A 22913-nucleotide genomic window follows, 5' to 3' on the forward strand; every position below is an offset into this window, starting at 1 on the left:
AGTGGCAGGGCTTGAGTGATCCAATCATCCTGGGAGGGAGAATGAGCAGTGTTATTAAAAAAAGAGAGAGGAATGGAATGCACAAAAAGATAATGACACTATGGGAGAAGGACAACGACTTGAACAATGCTGAATATACACTGTTTTCTTTTTTGAGGTGAAAAAGAAACCTAATATAATCACAAACCTTAAGCCTTGCTTCTGGTGGCCTGGCTTTGCAGTAGTCCTTCCACAGTCTCACCAGGTGGTCCACAGGCTCCTACAGCATGGCCCCTCCCTCATTGCCACTCTACTCAAGCCTCCTGCACCTCACAGGGCCCCTTGTGGTAGGAATCCAAATGACTTCTCTGTAGGACATCAGTGGACCTGATTTGAAAGGTGGCAGTCAAAAATTAGTCCCTCACAACAGGAGAAAGATGTCACACCCTGGGATTCAGATCCAGGCAGGGGCTTCTGAAGCTGGGGACTTCTGCTACTTCTTCCCTTACCACCACCTAGTGGTGCTTCAGGTTTCAAGGACTGTGTCTCCCCAGAGGCATCCAGACTTTGTCCAGTTACCCCTGAGACAGTTGACAGTTGTCATCCTAAAAGACCCTAACCAGCACTAAGAGCCCTGATTACAACTAGCTTCAGAGCAAAAAGCTCCCTTTACTCTTTGAGTTTCTTTTATTTCCACTGCTTGGAAAAAAAGGTTATCTTTTCACTCCCACCAGACAGCTAGGAATATTTATCCGTGTCTACATAGTCCCTTATTAGAGCCCAAGTTCATTTTAAGAAACCCCTTTTGACATCCCTGCTGCAGGAGGAGAGAGAAGCTGACATCAACAGCCCCAGGCCAGGAGCCTGCGGCTCACCCAGCAGTACGGTCCCAGGTTGAGGAGTATGCAGGAGTCCTTAAGGTCAGGCATGGTGAGAACTCGACTTGTACACATTCAGTAAAGACGGGAGGAGGGCTTCCAGATCTCTACAGCTCACCCACTGACCTCTGTTTTGATTTTCTGAATAGTCCCATTTTCTAAGGGTTCATGCATGGTGTCAGAAAGCCTTGCCATCTGCCTCTGTCTGCTTTGATTTCAAGCTTTTCCTTCAACTCAGTGGGTGAATTAGACCTGAAGTTACAGATTCTTTGAACTAGACATGACCTTAGAAATCAGCTGGGAAGGGAAAGTGAATTGTCCATGGTCACACAGCAAGAGTTCTTCAGTGTCTGAGCTAGGACTAGAACTAGTGTCCCTGTCAGGCTCTTTGCACTGTGCTGTTACACTTCCCAGAGGGTCTGCTTCCTGGCGAGTATGAACTCAGAGAATCTGCTTGAGCCCAGCCAACTGCAGGAGCTGGGTATCAGAGGTCTTGTCTTCCTCCTCAACTCCCAACCCCAATCCCAGCCTCCCAACATATAGAATATTTGGAGGCAAGCAAAAAAGTCTAGCAGGCCCTGGATGGTTGGCTCAGGTGACTGCAGGATCATCTCCTACACCAAAATATTGTGGGTTCAATCCCCAGTCAGGGCATGTACAAGAAGCAATCGATCAATGTTTCCTTTCACATCGATGTTTCTCTCTCCCTCTTTCTCTCTCTCCTTCCCTCTCTCTAAAGTCAATAAACGTATCCTCAGGTAAAGATTGAAAAAAAAAGAAAGAAATCAGGTTTGCCCAGTATCTCCTGACTCTAGAGCCCTCTTTTAAAAAAGAAAACAAATCTGGCAGGCAGTTCTCTGCTCCTCAGGCACTCTTGGAATTAAAGCTCCTGGTCGTTTTAGAAATTAAGATTTTCCCACCCACCTCTCTTTCCACGACTCATTCTCCTCCCAACCCTGGCTCTGATTCCACACCTGCCTTCCTGTTTCCCTGGCTACATGAGGTATTTCACATGGCCAAGCTTCCATCAGGGCTATATCCTATACATGCAAACAAGGTATTGGACACACCAATAAAACTTAATTTTGGTCAATGCGCTGTTCAGGTTTGTTTGTTTTTCCCCATAAACCATATCCCTTGAAAACATTTTCAAGCAAAGTGAAATATCAAGGAAAGAAGAACATAGCTGTTTGCAGACAATAGAGGAACCACTTGGACATAAATATTGGACTAGAGGGACAGGCTGCCCTATATTGTAACTGTAACTCTGTTTTCCCCCCTAGAACTGACTCCTGGAGAGTTTACATCACATCTTTTTCAAATTCTGCATCCCCCTCACAATGTGAAACATAGTGCTGTTCATATATGAGGATTTCTATAAATGTTTTAGTTGAATATTTTTTAAATATAGTGATAGTGTACTGTGTAATAGGCAGAGCAGCAGATGTTTTCTTAGCTTTTAAAAAATTGATTCTCATGACCCTATATCAGTTATTGATTGCCATAGTAATGATGTTTTGCAAACCCCCTAAAAGCTTAGTATTACCCCCTTCTATTGTTTCTTGTGTGTCTGCAGGTTGGCTCACCAATTCTGCTGATCTAGGCTAGACTTGGCCAGTCTCAACGGAGTGTGTTCATGTACCTACATTCAGCTAGAGGGTGAATGGGGGGAAGTGATGTAAGATGGCCTAACCTGGGGTGGCACTACCAACTGGGGCTTCTCTCCACAGAGTTTTTCCTTTTCCAGCAGGCGGGCCCAGCTTTGTACCCACGGTAGAGGGAGCAGGTTTCCATAAGAAAAAGCAGAAGTCAGCAAGACTTCTTAAAGCCTAGGCTTACGGCTGCTACACCATCACTTTTTACCACACTTCATTTGTCAAAGTGAGTCACGAGGCCAGCCCCAGATCCAAGGGCTGGAGAAATCAATTCCACCTCTCCATGGAAGGGGTAACAAAGTCACGTTGCAATATGTTGAAAGATGGTGGTCATTTTTACAATCAATCCACCACATAAGTCCAATTTTAAGGTGAAGAAAGAAAATGGAGAGAGGTTAAAAGAGTTATTGAAAATGTTATAAAGTTGCATTGTGATGATGGTTGCACAACTCTATAAATTTACTAAAAATCACTGAAGTACCCACTAACAATGGCTGAATTTTATGGTATATAAATTACCCCTTAGTAAAGCTGTTAAAAAAACTGAAAAAAAAAATGTAAATGTATTGAAGATCATTCAACTCATCATTGTCAAATCTTCATTTAAATTTAAGTATTCTAGTGCAAAACGCAGTAATCTTTTCTATGCACCTATATTTATCATACCTAAAGTATTAGGTTCTCAAAATTGGAGAGTCTATGAGCTAGAAAGATGTTTTACAGACTATTTTGTCCATCCCTCTTTCTTCAAGCAGCTGAATGTGTAAGCCCTCTGGCACAGGAGCATGGCTCCTAATCTTAGATTGAAAAACAGAAATAGAAACCCAATCCAAGTGAAAAAAACACCTCATCTTCTCATATGTTTTTGGGATCCAGAGTGATCGGTACTGAAAGGACGTGACCCACTGTCCTTCCAATTTCAGCTCCTCTGACTGACCATGTCCTAAGCAGCCAGGTACCAAATATGCTTAGATTCTGATATTAACATTGATAGCATTTTTCTTCTGTTTTATCACCCAGTGTCCAAATCAAAGTGTCCTCATTCGGGTTGAAAGTGGCTGTATTCAAATTGAAAGTCACCCAAGCAACCTCCTTTGTGGATAATATCTCTGACATGAGGACCCTAGGAATAAGAACATTTTTTATGTCAGGTTTTTTTTTAAGTGGATTTGTACAACGTGGTCCTGCTCCTCTAAGCATTAAGGGATCTGTGAGGATGACGGACAAATTGGGAAGTGGCATGGTTTTGTCCCATAATTTGGACTTGTTTCTGGAGAGAGAAAGGGTGAAATGCCAAGAGAAGATGCATCCAAGCTCCTGTAAACAGAGCTTTGAAGAGCAAATGGAGCAGCTTTCATCAATCACACACAGACCACATCAAACGCTGCCCGAGGAGAATTGCTCACCGGATGTCAGGCAGGGTCAGGCAAGCGTTATCAAATGCTCTCTCAAGATATTAAGAACCCGAATCAGAGGGAGAAAAAGAGGTAAAGAGGAGTGCCAAAAGGAAACCCAAGGATGAGGTTCACTGGCAGAAAGGATGAGAGGGGAAGAGGAAGAGAGAGAGAAAAGGAGAGAGGGAGGGAAACAGGAAGGATGCACAAATAGATAGTAAGAAACAAGGAGCAAAAGATTGGAGCAGAAAGCATAATGCAGCAATCAGAACGAAAGTAAATCAACAGCTAAACAGGCAGAAAAGGGGAAGAACAGAAGCCAAATGGAGAGAAACAGCCTTAATACAGGGCAGAGACCATGCTGGCAGCCATCTGCCCTGAGGACATGTAGTCTCCTCGGACTTCGGCTGAAAATTAGCTAGAACAGTTCTATTTCCCACACCTCGAGGAATATGATTAAAGCTCAGGAAAAAAAGAAAGCAAACACTCTAACTTTCTTCCTCTCCAGTTCCCCAAATTATTTTTTATCTACTATGAAGGGCTATTTGATCATCCCGGCCAGGGTCATTCAGGCTCTGAATATTAGAGGGAGCAGTCGTTAGAAACCCAGCCAGAAGTCCACCCAAGCCCCCATTGGAGAGATTTCATCTTTTATTACAACAAAACCAGGGCAGTCATGTATCAGCTCAGGCTATAAATCTGCCTTCTTCATAGATCAAGTTCGATTTGCCAACTAATTGGAGGGAAACAAATCCACTTCTGGGTCAAATCAAGCAAATTTATCCCTCTCTGTAAAGGGCCTGGCTCTGTCTTAATCAAAAGGTAATGGCCCGGGTGCCTGGGTGTTCCAGTGTGGAGCTCTGGGGAACCCAGGGTCAGAGGGAGGGTACTAGGTGTGGGAAAGGGGAGCCTATGCAACAAGGAGGAAGATGTCAGGAATGGGAGACGAGGGGCATTCTCCAAAGCAAACCCTGCTCCTGTAATTTCTCACCTTATAAAGAGATACTGAAAATAACAAAGCATCAAGAAACAGGGTCCTAGAGAGAGCCTAGCTCCTGGCTCTGTGTACCTTTGTTGACAAAACGCAAAATACTAACAGTGATTTCATAGTGGCTCCCAATATTTAACTGCGGGCTTTAGTGGGAGCTAAGAGAATAACAGTGCTCACTGAACCAATCGTTTCACATGCATCATTTCATTTAACCCTCACCACAGCCCTCTGAGGTAGACACTCTTCTTCTTATTAGTCCTATTTTACTGATGAGGAAACAGAAGCACAAGGAGATTGGTCAGAAATCACAAAGCAAGAACGTGGTGGAGCGGAAGGAAATCTGAGCTGCAGCTGACCCCCACAGCTTGTCTTCCATGGCCAGCATCACTCATGGAGCCAGTGGATGTGATAAGAAAGCTCTTTGTCTTGTCCACTGGGAGCAGAGTGCAGGATGGTGAGGAAGGAAACTCACAACAGCCTCAGTCCATTTGGGCAGGATTGGGGTTTTAAATGAGATGGTAACAGATCATGTCTCAATAATGAAGCCAATTTACAATATGATAATTTTTTCAGCTTTGGGATAAATGATGCAACCATTCACCAAGACAGAAGATAGCATTATATTATGAGCAGCAACAAGCTTTAGGGAGCTCTGTAAACTCTCCTATTTTCTTTTATGAAATCAAAAGACCAGAAATTGTCCATAATTACAGAGCCATCAGCACTGAATTACAACAGTTCTTGGAGGGTCAATATGGCAAATGACTTATAGCAGTAGCAAGTGTCCTAAGGTCTTCCTCCCACCTCCAGTTCCACCTTGGCATTTGCTGGTATAAGCAGCCCTGCAGGTCCACTCACACAGCAGTGGGGGAAGCGGGAGCATAGGCTGTGCTCAAACAGACCTGTGCTCAGATCTTGTCTCTACCACTTACTACCTGAGCAACTTTGGACACTTTGCTCAATGTCTCTGAGCCACAGTGTCCTCATCTGTAAAATGGGGGCTATAAAAATACCTTAGACCCAAGTAATGTTAGGATACAATAAAAAGATGAATGCATTACATCTAGAACAATGCCTAATAATAGGCACTTTAAAAAGCTATTATTATTATATTTTTCTACCCTTTCATCTTCCTTAGTTGAAGCTAAAATAGGAAGAGGCAAACCAAGTGAAATTACTTACATAAAAGCTAGATAGAGCCTGGCTATTCCACAGGAGGCAATAATTATAAAGCTGCTTCAGAGCACAGAGAGTTCCAGGAACGGAACACACATTTGGAACACGTTCATTTAAAAATTGCTTACTCATAAAAGCTGCTATCGTTAGAGCCTGACAAATGGAAGACTCGGCACCAATAAATAAAAAGCCAGAGGTAAACAAGCCGACTACTCTGAGAGGTCTCTTGATTTCTCTCTTCCCATCTGTCAACTGTTTCTTAACTTTGTATGGGGTTATAATGACCAGTTAAGGTAGGTTTTATGTGCCTGTTCACTCTGAGATTTTCCCAAACTCCAAAGAGAGGGAAGAAACCTAAAGGCTTCTCTGCCAGGTCTCCTGGAGTGGGATGAGGCCATCAGTGCACCCAGCGGGCAGACTCTTGCCTCTTTGCCCAATAGAACGGGCTCCAGAATATCCCCCTCTTCAGCCTGTCCAGAGGCCGCAACCCCCTCAGCACCTCTGCTCCAATGTTTCGTCTCAACCTCATTGGCCCACTCCAAAAATTGTCTCCTGGACAGTAGCCTGTGCCCTGCTGTCTTGCCCCAGCTCAGGTCAGTCACCTTCATGGGAGTGCAGTGATCCCAGCTGGAAAGTCAGGATGCTCGTGCATCCAGACACTGAGTAGCTGACCACTGTCACTGAACTTCTCTGAGGCTCAGTTTGCTGTCTATAAAATGGGGTACAACCCTCTTTTGTAGTGTTCCTGTGAAGGTTACATAAGTTTATGGTCATGAACTTGCCCTGGAGAGTACATGTTGCACCTGTTGCAGTTAGTGACAGTGATTAAGCCTCCAGATATCTGAGTGCTGTCCTATGAATTTAGGGGCAGGGGCAGCAATAGAAAGTAGGGGAAAGGTATACAAATGTCTGCCCTCAGAGTTTTGAGTCACAGTGCACTAGAGATCAATGAGACCTTGCTTTCAAAGAGTTGGCAAGTCCAGCTATGACCTGTGAAAATAAGATGAAGAGAGCTGGGTGGCGTCACCAGTCCCCTGCACCCACCCCGTCCCTGCCCTACTCAAGTCCTGACAGACTTGACTATGTCTTGCTCTCCTGCTGCCAAAGAAAGTCTAGAAACATCAGAAAGGAAGTATCTTAGTGCTTTTAGGGCCCAGGGCCAAACAAGCTTTTGCCAGCATTTACCAGAAACCATGGCAAATTTTATGAATTCTTATATAATGAGAGCCAGGAATCTCTATATCCTCTTTTTTTTACCCAAACCCCACCTCTTTGACTACTGTTTTTCTGGAGGTTAAAACAAAAACTATGTGTCACTTAGTTACACAAATGAACAGCCAATTTGGGCTTTGAAAATTTTATTTTGTAAAATGAGGACTAAAAACTAAGTAACACATTTTGGAAGGTAAATATTTTCAAAGCAAAATTTGCTAGAAAATCAGCTTTCTAGGTGTGGGTGCTCAAACACTTGGCTTAAATTGAATTTTGTAAACGTTAGGCTGTTAGGCATCCACTCAATTATTATAGAGATCTTTATTGAATACCTACTGTGTGCAAAGCATTGCACAAGTCACTGAAATACCAAGACATGTCCTGCATGTGATTATTTTCTATTTACAAGAATCACCTGGAGGGGTGTTTAAATAATGGGGATGTCTGAGTCCCACCACTGGATAGTTTAATTCAAATGAAATGGGTCTTTTTTTTTTGGCAATTGAATCTAAAGTGCAATCAAGGTGGACAACAGTGAATAATGTAGGTGGAGGAGGGACAGGAATTCAGGTTGGAAAGGGGCAAGAAGCAGTCGTGGCAAGCTTGATTCATTCATTCTGCAAAGAGCTACATATCAAGAACTGTGTTAGGTGCTGGGCATACAAAGGAGCCTAAGACCTGACTCTTGTCACCACAGAGTGGACAGAATATGAGACAAGCTCAATTATGCTGTACATATGTTCTGCGATGAACTTGAGTACAGAGGCAGGCTCCTGGCCCACCTGGTGAGTCAGAAAAGACTTCTTAGAGGAGATGATGATGCATGAGCCACATCCTGAAAGATGGTAAAAAGCTAAGCAAACAAAGAGTTGCAGAGGACATTGCTAGCTGAGGGAACTACCCCTGGAAAAACCCAGAGGCAAGAGAAAGCTCACTGAGTTCCGGAAAGTGCAGCACTTGTGCAGACAGAGGAGGGGGCAGTGAACCGGCTGGGCGGTCAACACAGAGGGACCAGATCATGACAGACTTCCCACACTGCAGACCACTGCTCACTTGGCTCTGATCCCCAGCACCTAGCACAAGACCTGACACATGGTAAACATGAAATAATTATTGGTTGGATAAATCACTGCAAGCAGAGGACACACACTCTTAAAGGTTACATAAGAGAACCTACAAAGAGAGTGAGAGGGCACAGTCAAAGAGATGTGAGATAAGGACATGACTAAGGAAAAGTCTTCCAACAGAAGACTGAGTTTTCAGAAACAGGATTAGTGTTGAAGTCTGCAAAGTTAAGGAAACATGGCAAAAAGTCAGCTACCAGACAGCAACAAGGTGGTCATTAACAAGACCCGTTTCACATGGGAGCTAAAGGAGAAACACGATGGTAGTGAACTCGGGAGTGGAAGGGGCAGGCTGCCCAAATATATTCACCTGTCAGGAGGCTTACCTGTGAAAGGGCAGGTGAGATGGTGCTGAGACGGGTGTATGGGGCTAATGGAGGGTTAGATGTTTTTTTTTTAAAAGATGAGTTAGACTTGGACAGGTTTTTTACCATGTCCAACTGGAAGATCCTATAGAAAAAAATTAGATATGTGAGACAATGTGCTGGAATAGAAGGGCAGACCAGCACTTACCGTGGGACTTGGGGACCATTTGTAACCTCTCTGCCTCAGTTCTCATCAACAAAGTGAGGACACTCACCCTCAACTCGAATGGTTGTTGTAATAAGTAAATTAAAAATGCCTAGTGCAGTGACTGGCTCCTCTAGGTTTTTAGGTGCTCTCTTCCTCTCTTTCATCTTTAATTGAAACAGGAGGTCCTCTTTAAAGTTGTTGGGGTAGAAAGACTTGTATTGTCCTCTTAGTAGTTTAGTGGTCTCTCCCAAGTCACTAAACACTACATATACATCCACTTCAGTTTCCTCAATCAAATGGAGACATGGGTCCCTACGTCCTCGTAAAGCTGGGGCTTTTAGATTTAATGAGAACAGAACAGTGGAAAACGCTTGCAAAAGTTAAAAGTGCCATTGACATTATAGGATTACTATCCAGGCAATATAAAAAAGGAAAACCTTGAGATGGGTGACTAGCATTTCCGTCAAGTCGGGTTGACTCATGGATTCATTCTTAAAAGCTGTAAAATTTTAGGGAAGCTGAACACAGAGCTTCGGAATCTTGATCTCTAAAAGGATTAAAATTTTTTAAAAGTGTATGAAGTCTCTCAATGTAGTAAATGTCAGTAAATATTACTTTCTGTCTCCTGATCTGGAAATTTTAAAACCAGTCTTGTCTTCCATCTACATGGACTATTATGAGTGGGATTTGGCATGGTTATAAAAGAAAGACAAAACAGTTCAAATTCAAGTACAGTTGACCCTTAACAACATCTACCAAAAACCTCATGACTTCAGTTGGCCCTCTGTGTATGCAGATCCTCAACTGCCCTCTGACACTTGAACAATGCAGGTTTGAACGGCGCAGCTAAACTGAAAAAGCCCACGTTTCTCAAGGGTCAACTGTGTAAGTTTTGACTCCCCAAACCTAAGTTGTCCCTTGGCATCCCTGATGTCTGTGGGTAATTTGTTCTAGGATCCCTGCAGCTACCAAAATCTGCGGTGTTCAAGTCCCCTATACAAAAGGTAGATGCATGCATCAGCCCTCCGCATCCTCAGAGTCCCTACTGTGATGTATGGAAAACAGTACAGGCATTTATAGAAAAAAAATCCACGTATAAGCGGACCCATGCAGTTCAAATCCATGTTATTCAAGGATCAACTATATACATATGCAATGATCATGGCAAAGTTCAAGGAGAGGCAAGCTGTTTCTGAACCAAGCTGCTGCTAGGGATCCTTCTTGGTGAAGGGTGATCTTGGTGATCACCTTCTTGGTGATCAGGGGTGTCAAACTCATTTTCACCAGGGGCCACATCAGCCTCATGGTTGACTCCAAACTGGTGCCACTAACAAGGTGCCAGGCTGGATAAAACAAAGTGGAGAGCTGGATTCAGCCCATGGGCCTGAAAATCTTTATTCCACAATCTCTTGCCCCAAACAAGGACTTTGGTCAGAAAATAATGGTCAGTCTCTTTGATTCGATTGCAAGTTCCTTAGGGATAAGAATAGTCTTAATCATTATTTTTCTCTAGCTCCAGCTTCAGTGCCTGTTTCACCCTTAAGAGACACTAGACAACAGAGTTGGGTAGACCTGAACTCCAATCACTGTGGCACTCTAGGTAGGTACCATTTACAAAATGACTAACCTATTTAAGCTACAGTTTTCTCATCTGTAAAATGAAGACAATTCTGATTTGCAAATGTTGGAGAAAGGAATTTAGTAAGGGTCTATAAGGAGCTGACTTGGTGACAGGTAATAGGACATTATGAGTTCACATTATTATTAAGAATAGAATCACCTAGCATGCAAGAGAGCCCAGTGAGATCAGGGGCAGACGGGGCAGAAAATATGGGCAGTCAGATTTTACAGCTAAAAAAATAAGAAAAAAAGCTCAAGTGACTTTTCTTCCCATTTCACCAAAATAATGTGCTCCAAGCCTGAGACCTTTTCCTCCTGCCTACTGCCTGTAGTTCATTTCTCCAACAGAGATCTAAGCCACCATAAATCCCACCAGGGATCACAATGGATGACACAATTTTAACTACAAGACAGCACAGCATAAGTGGTGCCATTATTGTCCCCAATGGTTGCTCTCTGCTTTCTCTGGGGGGATGAGAGAAAAAAGTCATGTATTTTAACCTAGAAATATACAGTATTCTAGAACTTTTGAGGGACAGATCCAAGAACTCACAAGCACAAAAGCTATTAAAGGAAAGTAAGACCAGATTGAAAGTAAATAATCTTTCTGCTTTTTAAAAACATCTCCTTATTTCTATCCTACCCAAAAACCTAGAGACATGGCTTCCAAATAAAGTCAGTTTTTTTTCCCAACCTCCTATGACTATTAGTCCTCTATATTCCTCTCCATTTGATAACAGATCTCTTCTAGTGATGAGGCACTCACTTTCTCAGTGAGTCCACACCCTCTCCCTGGGAGGTGCAGTATTGCAGTCCAGTTCCAACACTGACTACCCAGAATCAGTTCGGACTTCACAAGTTACAGACAGTCTCCAACAAGCCTGCCCTCACATCAGACAGCAGCCACAAGTTCAGGGGTCCTGCGCCACCTTCACTTCTGACCACCAGGCTACACATTTAGGGGTTCCCACAGCTCCCTCAGGTTTAATAATTCAGAATAACTGACAGAACTGAAGAATGTGCTATACTCAAACCCCTGGGCCAGTCAAATGAAAAGATGCATAGGGCAAGGCCTGGGAGGGTCCTGAATGTGAAGCTTTTGGTTCCTGAGGGAATCAGAATGCACCACTGTCATGGTACATTGATGTGTTCATCAACCTGGAAGCTCAGTCAAGCCTTGGTATCCAGTTTTCACTGGGATTGCATTATGTAGGCACCATTAATGGAATCATTGGCCATGTAGTTAGACTTATTCTCCAGCTACCTTCCACTCCTGAAGTCTGGACCAATGTCATGTGGCTCAAAGCCACCATGCATGGATGATCTTTCCAGCATGGCTATCCCCCACCCTGAATCTACCTACAGGCTCACTACAGTTACTTTATTAGCATAAATTCGACTGTGATCCTAAGGGCCCATCATGAACAGCACAGACATTCCTGTCATTTTGGAAATTCCAAGGGTTTAAGAGCTCCATCCAAGGAACCCTGAACAAAGTCCTGACATACACTTTATTATAAAACAAGAGAAAAGTTTCCAACACCTAAAACATTTGACATTGACACTCTAGATCCAATACTTGTTCATTTGTTGCCAACTTCAGTAAGCCAAACATTTCCTTACAGAAATAGTCTCTTCATCTTCTAGCACCATCATGCTTGACCAACCTCATTTCCACTATTCCCATCACAAAATCTGCACCCTGCCCCTCCTGCTCTTTCTCAGTTTCCCCAGATAAGTTATGAGATAACTTATAACCTCAGGAGCATAAGAATAAGACCAGAAGAGGATCTTCAGCAGAACCCACTCTAATACTTAAGAGTGAGAAGAGGGAAGTAACCTAGTGAGGAGTCTGATGAGGTAGGGTATTCAGCTGCTGTCTGTGGTCATAGAGGTCCAGGAAATGAGCTTTCAACATGCAAGGAAGGACCAACAGTGTCAGCTACTACAAGGAGGTCAATGAAGGTGATGACTTAAAAGTTTCCATTGGATTCAGCCATAATTAGACATAGATGACCCTGCTGACAGCACTTTCAGTAGAGTGATAAGGACAGAAGCCAGATTGCAGTGGGCAGAATAGAGAATGGGAAGTAAAGAAGCAGAGAAGCAGAATATACAAGGGTATGTCTCTTTAAAAGAAAAAAAAAAGCAGTGGCTGAAAGGTGCCATGGTGCCTGAAAGGAATTGGATATTCAGGATGAAAGACTTGTGCATGTTCAATTGTTGGTAGGAAGAGGACAAAAGGTAAAGGGACAAGGTGACTCTATAGGAAAAAGAGAGGCAACACTGATCAAACCAGGCTGCTAGGAACTAGGAGAGGAGAGCTCCAGAGGACAAGTGTAGGGATCAGCACAGATGCGGATGCTACTCTTCCATTCTAACAGAAGTGAAAGTGGGAGGCATGCAGGTAGTTTATTTTTGTAGCTAATTTGTAGGTTTCATGACAATAAGTTAAGGGAGAGTTGGTGGTGGGGTAGGGAGATGGTTCCCATCTTTGGCTTCTATTTTCTCTGTGAAGTAGGAAGCAATGCCAAATGTTTAACTTGTGCAACTCAAACATTTGAGGAGACAGAAGGGGAGTGAAGAAAGCATGAAAAAGCTAGTCTAAAGAACTAGAGAGAGGACTAAGGAACCACAGAATGATTACAGGGTAGCCAGGGAGGGCCAGTAATGTGTGAGAACCATGAAGCAGCCATGAAATTAGTGTGCAGATCTGTGTGAGCTTCTCTACTACCCATAGCAACACTGGCAGAGAAGAATATCAGATAATCGGATCCAGGGTTGAGATTTTGCCAGACAAGTATGAAAGAAAGCCAGTGGAGTAATGATACTGGCTAGACAGTGGGTGAAGTAACATGAACCTAGAGAAGGAATGAGGAGGGGCTTCCAGGTGTGAAGAATATACATAGAGATCAATGGTCTGAGAGCCTCTAATTTGAAAGATAGAAATAATGTAAATTATTGAGTAAAAGAAAAAGTAGAAACATAGGGAGTTATGGTCAGAAATTAGGATGTGACCTAAGAGATGACAAGGTTCAGGTGGGGTCCTGCATATGAGTGGCAAAGTGAAGGTCACTGTCTGTGAGAAGATCTGGGAATGCAGAAGTCAGAGTGTTATTGGGACACCCCCATGAACACAGGTAATCCAGGAAGAGGCTGGGGATTCGGAGGCAGAGAAAGAGTGTGCCACGTGCTGATGTCTCACTGAAAGGCAGAGGATGACTAAGAGGGTGGTACATAGTGTCCAAGAAATATATAGTAGAAATCACAAATCAGAAGCTTATGGACCAAGTCGGACCAACAGTTAGATTTTATCTGGCTTCCTCAGGGTTTGTTCCTTATTTGTTTTATGTTGAATCATTCCCCATCATTTAAATAGTAGGAGGGTTGATATAGAAATCTGGATTCTTTGGAAGGCTGCTCTTAAAATTATGCAAATCTGGTAACATGGGGCTCCTCCCTCCATGTGACCTCCAGAGTTAAGTCACAATTTGGCCCCCTTCCGGGGGTGTCCAACTTTTTGGCATCCCTGGGCCACACTGGACTTAGAAGAGTTATCTTGGGCCACACATTAAATACATTGCAATACATAATCACAAAAAAATCTCATGTTTTAAGTAAATTTATGATTTGGTATTGGGTTGCATTCACGGTCATCCTAGTCTACATGCGGACACTGGGCTGCAGGTTGGACACCCCTGCTAGAATATCTTGCAGCTTCCAATTCACACCAGACCCCACAGGCTCACTTCACTCAGTTAAAGATACTGGCCTGCTCTTGTGCACATTCTTCAGTAACTCTAGGGGAGGGCAGGCAATGCTAAAGAGAATGAGCCTTAAAGGGGCAGGCATTTTTATATGAGTTATTTTGGGGAGGTAAGTGGGGAGCAGAGATGATGCCAATGCCACCTGCTGACCCTGAGGTGTGAAAGAATGAGCAACTCCCCTTGAGAAGGAAGGGACATCTTTAAATAAAAAGGTGGAGGGAATAGTCAGGGAAAGTCTGAGGTTATGAATGGATGTACTGAATGTGGAAATTCCAGAGAACAGACATAAAAGTTTTGGTGAGGAGGAGGGCCGGGTGAGAGGAAACACAGAGAAATAGCAAAGGACAGGAAAAAGCAGGACAGGAAGTCACCTGGAAAAACAGATATTTGAGATGTGAAACCTCAAAAAGTTTTAACTAATTATTGTTGGGAGCAGCCTGGTGGTCAGGGTGCTTATCTAGACCCTGGGCACTCAAGTCAGCTTGGCAAAGATTCCAAGGATGGATACGGGCTACTTAAGAATAACCCTGATACTGAATCACTAAGTAGTGAATCAGACTGAATTTCTTTTTTTCAAATATTTTATTTATTTTATTTTCAGAGATCAGGGAAGGGAGGGAAAAAGAGGCGGAGAGAAGCATCGATGTGAGAAACATTGGAAGATTGCCTCTCGTACACGCCCCTCCTGGGGACCAAACCTGCAACCCAGGCATGTGCCCTGATAGGAATCGAACTGGTGACCTTTCGCTTTGCAGGACAATGCCTAACCATCTGAGCCACACTGGCCAGGGCCAGACTGAATTTCTTTTTTTTTAATTATATTTTATTGATTATCCTATTAGAGTTGTCCCAGTCTTCCCCCCTATACCCCCCTATAAACCAGCACCCCCCACTCCCTCAGGCAATCCCCACACCATTATTCATATCCATAGGTCATGCATATAGGTTCTTTGGCTACTCCATTTCCTGTACTATAATTTACATCCCCATGGCTGTTCTGTAACTACCTATTTGTACTTCTTAATCCCCTCACCTCTTCACTCATTCTCCTCCACACCCCCCTCCCATACGGAAACCATAAAAACAATCTCCATATCCATGATTCTATGTCTTTTCTTCTTGTTTGCTTAGTTTGTTTTTTAGTTTCAACTATTGATAGATACGCATTTATTTCCATTTTATTGTTCATAGTTTTGATATTCTTGTTCTTAAATAAGTCCCCTTGACATTTCATGTAATAATGGTTTGCTTAAGATGAACTCATTTAGGTTTTTTGTTTTGGGTTTGTTTTTTGTTTGTTTGTTTGTTTTGTCTGGGAGGCTCTTTATCTACCTTTTGATTCTAAATGATATCTTCACTGGATAGAGCAATCTTGGCTGTAGGTCCCTGTTTTTCACGTCTTTGAATATTTCTTCCACTCTCTTGTAGCCTGCAAATTTTCTTTTGAGAAATCATCTGACAGTCTTAAGGGAACGTTCCTGGAGGTAACTAACTTCTTTTCTCTTGCTGTTTTTAAGATTTTCTCTTTATTTTAAACCTTTGCCATTTTAATTATGATATGTCTTGAAGTAGTCCTCTTTGCATCTATCTTGTTTGGGACTTTCTGTGCTTCCTGAACTTGCGTGTCCATTTCCTTCACCAAATTAGGGTTTTTTTCTTTCATTATTTTTTCAAGTAGATTTCCAATTTCTTGCCCTTTTTCTTCTCTTTCTGGCACCCCTATGATGCAAATGTTGGACCTTTTGAAGTTGTCCTATTGGCTGCTTACACTATCCTCATTTTTTTGGATTCTTTTCTTCTTGTTGTTATGATTGGTTCCTTTTGCTTCCTTATGTTCCAAATCATTGATTTGATTCTCAGCTTCATCCACGCTACTGTCCTTCCCTGAAAATTATTCCTTATATCGATTAGTGAATCCTTTGTTTCTGACTAGATCTTTTTTATGTTGTGGAGCTCCTCATTAAGTTCCTTGAGTATCCTTATAACCAGTGTTTTCAACTGTGCATCTGATTAGTTGCTTATCTCCATTTTGTTTAGTTCTTTTTCAGGAACTATGATCTGTTCTTTCATTTGGGCCATGTTTCTTTGTCTGCTCATTTTGGGAGCTTCCCTGTGCTTGTTTCTATGTATTAGGTAGAGCTGCTATGGCTCCCTGTCTTGGTAGTGTGGCCTAATGTAGCGGTGTCCTGAACGGGGCAGTGACACAGCCCCTTATCACCCACATTGGGTATTTGAGGTGCATCCTTCATGTGTGCAGAGTAGACCTTCCTCCTGTAGTTGAGCCTTGATTGTTGTTGGCAGGTCAATGGGAGGGACTGACCCAGGCCAGTCAGCTGCAAGGATTTGCTGTGACCACTGACCACCAACCTATAGCTTCCATGGATCAGCTGTGCAGGGACAGGTGGTGGGGCTAGACATGGTCTGTAGTTGTCTACTGGGTGCGCAGGCTCTGGGGTTTCCCAGGTAGTTCAGGCCAAGGTCAGCTCCCACCTGTGTTTTTCCCAAAGCCACCCTGCCTTGGCCATAAAGCAATCTGATATGGCTGCTACTTCTGCTGGGCTTGGAGATTTCCAGTGGAAGCCAACTGTGAATCTACTCTGACTGTTACTAGTACTGGGCCTAGAACCCCTTAACAAGAGGTACAGGGGCTGGGGGCTCACTCAGGCCAGCTGTTGCTTGTTTGAGAGGATTTTGAAAGTTGTAAAGCATGAGCCAAGACCAGCCATTCATATGAAAAAGTCTCTGTTAACAGCTTGAGTAGGCCCATAAGTTGGGTGGGATGGAATCTCAGGGGATCTCCAGGATGGAGCAAACAGTGTTTGCCAGGTTGATAGAGTATCAGATATGGCACCTGCCTGCCAGCTCTGTGGCTCAGTGGGGAGAGGGTTCAGTAAAGGGACACAGGCCTCTGCCCACATTTCTGTCTGGAAGAAAGCTGTCCCCCAGCTCTTCTTGCCTTGATGCCAGATATTTCAGTTCCTCTCTATATGCCACTAGTTACCCTTTCAAGCTGTTACCCTGGTGCTAGAGCTCAGAGGAAGTGAGCCTAAGGAGGTAAGTCTGTGTATGTGTTTTTCAAGAGGATCTGCTTGGGGCTCCAGAATTTTCTTCCACCGATTCAGTCCTCGCTAGTTTTTGTAGCCAGGAGATATGGTGACTTATCTTCCTGGCACCAGAACCCTGGGCTTGGGGTCTTGTGTGGGGCTGGGACCCTCCACTGCCAAAATATCTCTCCTGAATTTTTATCTACCACATGTGGATATGGGACCAGCCTATTCTATGTCTCCTCCCCCCTACCATTCTGAATGGATGTGGTTTCTTTAATTCTATAGTTGTTAGACTTCCATTCAACTCAATTTCTGACAGTTCTGAGTGATGGTTTTTCTACAATTTAGTTGTCATTTTATGTAGCTGTAAGAGGAGGTTATCCATGTTATCTATTGCCTCCATCTTGATCAGACGTTCCCAGACTGAATTTCGAATTCTCTTTTTCTGCACTCTATTTCCCCTACAGAATTTGAACCTCGCCTGGCTCACACACCCATTATGTAAAGCAAAAATCTTCTTTATAACGTCCCTGATAGCTGTGAGGGCAACACAGAATACTGATAACCAGGGGGGAATAAGCAGAAAGGGCAGATACCAAGTCTTGCCAGGTCTACTTTAAAATTTCACCAGAGCTTGATTCAATCTCTGGAAAAAGGAATGGGAACTCTATCTTCTACCTCCTCTTCCCCCACCACATGAATTCCTGTTTCCATCCCAGTAAAACTCTTAGCAATACATTTTGGCCAAAATTATATGTCTTAAATGGATTTTTGTGAGCAGGCCAAGAAACCCAATGATCCCATTAAAGGACCACTTTCAAATAAATTGTGTTTCGGGTTCTAAACAGCCAAGTTATAAACTTCAGACACACAGCTCATCGGTATGGTAAAATAATACCTATATATTAAACCAGATTTGAGAAAAATGAGTTAAGTTGTAACTTGTTTGGTTCACAGATCCTATCAGCCAAGGCACTGCATCTTCCAGCAACAACGGCTTCATGAAAGCAAAGACCTCCTTCTCTTTGTAAGCTGTAAAGTCTCTTCCCCTGATGTTTGTTCATCTTACAAAGAACTGCTTGCTCACACCTTTCTGGATTCAGCTTAGCCTCCTCCTGAAGTGGCTTGAGAGGTGTCAGAATCCCACAGATACAGTGGTCCTGCTGGGCTTCACTGCATACTGGTCTGTAACTCTGAGGTTATTGGGGTAAATATTGTGAACTCAAGAATCAACATGGAGCAATGCTGGTCCATTGGTCCTCATTCTACAACACTGTAAAACCTTCCATACTCACTTTATGGCCTTCCTCTCAATACCTTGCTATTGAATGTTAAACAAACTCAAATTGATCAGTGATATTGGGGTGGCTTTCCATTTACATTTTCAATAGTAGGTTTTCCTCCTGTTTTACCTTTTTTGCTATCCTCTCCTTGTCAAAAAAAAAAAAAAAGAGCAAGAAAAAGAACCAGAGAAGAACTCAGTTTCTCACCTTCAGCCTAAACAAGAAAATGTCATATTAAAAAACAGGGGAGTGGGCTGGGGAGGAGGAAGATGGTATTTAATTTTATTGGGGAGAACGAATCACTGCTGGAAAATGCCTGTGGCTAAATGAGACCATCAAATCAAGAACAGAGCCCACAGACTGCGTGCGCAAATATGAAGTAATATCTTTCTACTCTTAGGGAAGCTGACACTCAATTTCAGAACCTTCAGGCAGGCAGCGCTGAGTTTGAAGAAATCACAGCCACCTTCTTGGAACCATTTACAACTGCTTCTACTCTGCAGTGAAAGCTTAAAAATGCAAATGAAATGGGGTCATATAAAGAAAAATATTCCTGCTAACTGTGCTCGGGGAAAGGAAAAAACACCGATAGCTCAGAGGGCAATCTTAAAGTCAATGAAACTCCGCAGTGCTGGGTGATGCTTCATTCTGATGGATCATGTGCTCTGTGCTTCTCCCTCATGAGTTTAGAAGTATTTAAAGAAAAGGGTAAAATCACCCTGTTTAGGAGATTAATTTCCTTTCTGAAAAAATGTCTCCTTTTGCTGTCACTTCTGGTTTGATAGAGAGTAAAACTGGAGCTTATTCTAAATGTTCACTGCTGAAAATTACCAGTGTGGAGGGCTGGAAAAAAATAGCCCTAAGAGGTCAAGTCCTGCCCCTTCTCTCCAAGAATTTTCATGTTTATAATATCCAGGAAGCGGACATAAAGTATTTCTTCACAGGCATAGATTCTAATATGTGCAACATTTATTGAATACTAAATGCCAGGGACTCAGCTTAGCACTTTATGTGAATTACCTCACCTTCACGACACCCCTCTTCCCAGACTAACACACACAGTAGGTCCTATTACTCCATCCATTTTACAGGTGAGGCAACTGAGGTCAGGAGACAAACCAACTTACTCAGTGTTACATAGCTGGGAAGTGGCTGGGCTAAAGTTCAAGTTCAGGCTGTCAGCTCCAGAGCCCAAAGCTACACAATGTTGTGTGGCCCACAACGTCCTCTTAAGGCCAGTTCATTTCAACTTCATTCAATAAGCTTCAGCAAACGGTAACATTGATATATTTCAGTGTCTTGCTTTGAAATTTCTTTCTTTAAAGACTACGTTTTGAATACAAGTTCCTCAGTATTTGATGAGCAGGCACTCTAAACCTAGGACTGAGGGGCAAAGTGGGGACAACCAGCTAACCAAAGGGTGCATGGCCCTTCCTGCCTTTGCATACTTAAGATACAATCAGAACCCCAGACCGAGCCATGACAGGTACCAAAGCTGAAGCTGGGGCATAGAACTGCTGGGGCATTGAACTACTGGGCCCAGTCTGCCTACAACTGGGAAAGTTCAGCGTCACCATCTTCAGCTACTCAAACCAGGCCAACCTGAGTACAGCAAAGGTCCACACAATGAAATGGTTTGCAGTTCAGCATTGCAGATGTCACTTTATTTTAATGCCTCATTTTTACCACTTTGGTGGGTGAGCAGTATTATAACACTTCAAATGAAGTATCCAATTTTGCCTGAATGAAACATCCAATTTTACTACAAATTCTTTGTGGTTACTGATTTCATTCTAATAACCTTAACTGAAGCTATCAGATGTTATTTGGGCTAGATGGATAACCTACAGGGAAAGGTTCCTGAGTGGGCTGGCTTTGGGCTTTTGAGCCTTCTGTTGAAGTTGCCTTGGATTCTTTTCTTGTTCTTTAACAAAGGCATAATAACAAATCTGCCCTGGGAAAAAAGCGATACATATCATCTTCACTATGTTCCTTACTTTCCAAGTTGTTTCAGCAGTTTGGACCTTGAGGAAAAAGGTAAATAAGTTGGCAACTCATTTCTACCTCCAAGACTTCCACTGGCTCTCTGTGAATAGAGGGGGCATGAGAACAATGAGATCCTGTATAAAAGAGATTTGACCCAGTGCTGTTGAGTGAAAACCTGGAAGATCAGTCCAGAAGACTTCAAGAGTTAGGAAAGGATCAGAGGTCTCATGTGAGGAAAAGGACACTGCAAGTGTTTGGAACTATACACTCTCTAGCAATGAAATTCCAAGGCTGAGGGCAATGGGAGGCTGTACAGTACATAAACACAGTAAGTCAGCCCTAACCCTACAGGTCATCCACCTGATGCCAAAGGTCTTAATTTTTGTGGTTGACTTCCTTAGGTCTGAGAATTCTGGATTGGTGGTCACAATTTACCAGCTGTACTGTAATATTTCTGGTTACTACCTGTAACATTTCTATTTAGAAATGTGTATATTTCAAACCCTGGCTGGCATAGCTCAGTGGATGGAGTGTGGGCTGGGAACCAAAGTGTCCCAGGTTCGATTCCCAGCCAGGGTACACGCATGGGTTGCAGGCCATAACCCCCAGCAACCGCACATTGATGTTTCTCTCTCTCTCTCTATCTCTCTCCCTTCCCTCTCTAAAAATAAATAAAAATTTAAAAAAAAAGAAATGTGTATATTTCTTTTAAACTTGTTAGCTACCCACATCTGGGCAGTACATCTGAAGTACATGGAAATGCTTGTCAATATTCTGGTTCATTAGACTATATTTGTAAACCAAGACACCAAATTTTCATGTCTGCTAGGGTTAAATTATAACCCTAGTCTCCCCTGTTATCCTCAATAGGTTAAGAAGAAAACAAGTTCATTATCTTGGTGTTTAGGAAATATTTTTATCATAAAGTTCTAATTTTCATAAAACCATGTTCAGTGTTTATGGCGGTGGTGGAGTGCAAAATGTATTTACAATAAATTATAAAATATTTATGTTAAAAAAGAAGAACCTATTTTGATTTGGAAACTAAATTTTTATTGGTGCATTTCAAGTACATTTTCCCAATTTATGATCAGATATTAGAGTCAGGCTACCAATCTCAGCACCTTCTCTGATTCTTAGGTAAAGAGTGTAGCGTGAGCCTGGCAAGTATGCAGAGCAATGAGAATGCTTGTACACTGCTGGTGGCAACATAAATTAATACATTCATTAAGAAAACAGTTTGGCATTATCTTAACATTTGGCGATGTGTGTACCTACGACCCACAGCTTCCACTCCCCGGTACTTTTCCTAGAGAAATTCTCACACATGGTTACCAGAGGTCATGCATGTGAACATTCCTAGCAGCAGTGCCTATTAAAAACTAAAAGCTGGAAACAGTCCAAATGCTGATCAACGGTAGAAATGATAAATAAACTGTGACATATACACACAAGGGAACACTCTGATCTATTGAAAATTAATTAATTCTAGCTGCATGCATCAATGAATCTTATAAGCATAATGAACTAAAGAAGGAAGTAACAAATGAAAACATACCTTACGATATACTTACCATTCAAAACAATCAAAATCAAACGATGTTGTTTAAGAATGCATAATAGATATTAAAGCTATTAACAACAACGACAAAAAAAGACAAGGAATAGGACACAAAATCTGGAGAAGAAACATCTCAGGGAGGAGGGGAGAGATGTGATGGGGACTCCTAAGATACTGGCAATGTTCCAGTATTGAACCTGGATGGAGACTAAACAGGCATTCATTTTTTAAAAAATATTCATTAAACAGTATACATTGCAATGCATATTCATTATAAAACAAAGTCTTATATTTGAATGATATGTGTGAATACACTCTTGTGTATGTAATATAATATCAAGAATGCATGCAGTCTGGCTCAGTCTGTAGCATGAAGTAAGCCTCTGTTTCCATGTAGAGTCACAGAAGTTCTGAAAGCATTGGCATTACTCTCTTTTAATTCTGAAATTCCCTTTAGAGCCACCGTGAGACCGTCTTGCCCCTGCTCGGCTACCTACAGTTATGGGAAACTCAATACCTCTCATAGCCATCAATTTCTTCTTCTTTTTGGGGGGTTGATTTTATAGATATGGAGCCCCTAATTTGTTGGCTTTAACATGTAGTAAAATATACATAATACAAAAATTTACTATCACAACCATTTTTAAGTGTACAGCCCTGTGGCACTAAGTATATTCACATTGTTCCACAATCATCACCACCATCCATCTCGAAAACTGTTTCATCT

General features: G+C 42.5%; 1 pseudogene; it reads left to right on the forward strand.

Moving 5' to 3' along the window:
- The first annotated feature begins 8587 nt into the window (after positions 1-8587).
- Positions 8588-20778, forward strand: LOC114512113 (annotated as a pseudogene).
- Positions 20779-22913: the final 2135 nt, after the last annotated feature.

The sequence above is a fragment of the Phyllostomus discolor genome, chromosome 14, assembly GCF_004126475.2.
Source record: "Phyllostomus discolor isolate MPI-MPIP mPhyDis1 chromosome 14, mPhyDis1.pri.v3, whole genome shotgun sequence".
Lineage (NCBI taxonomy): Eukaryota > Metazoa > Chordata > Mammalia > Chiroptera > Phyllostomidae > Phyllostomus > Phyllostomus discolor.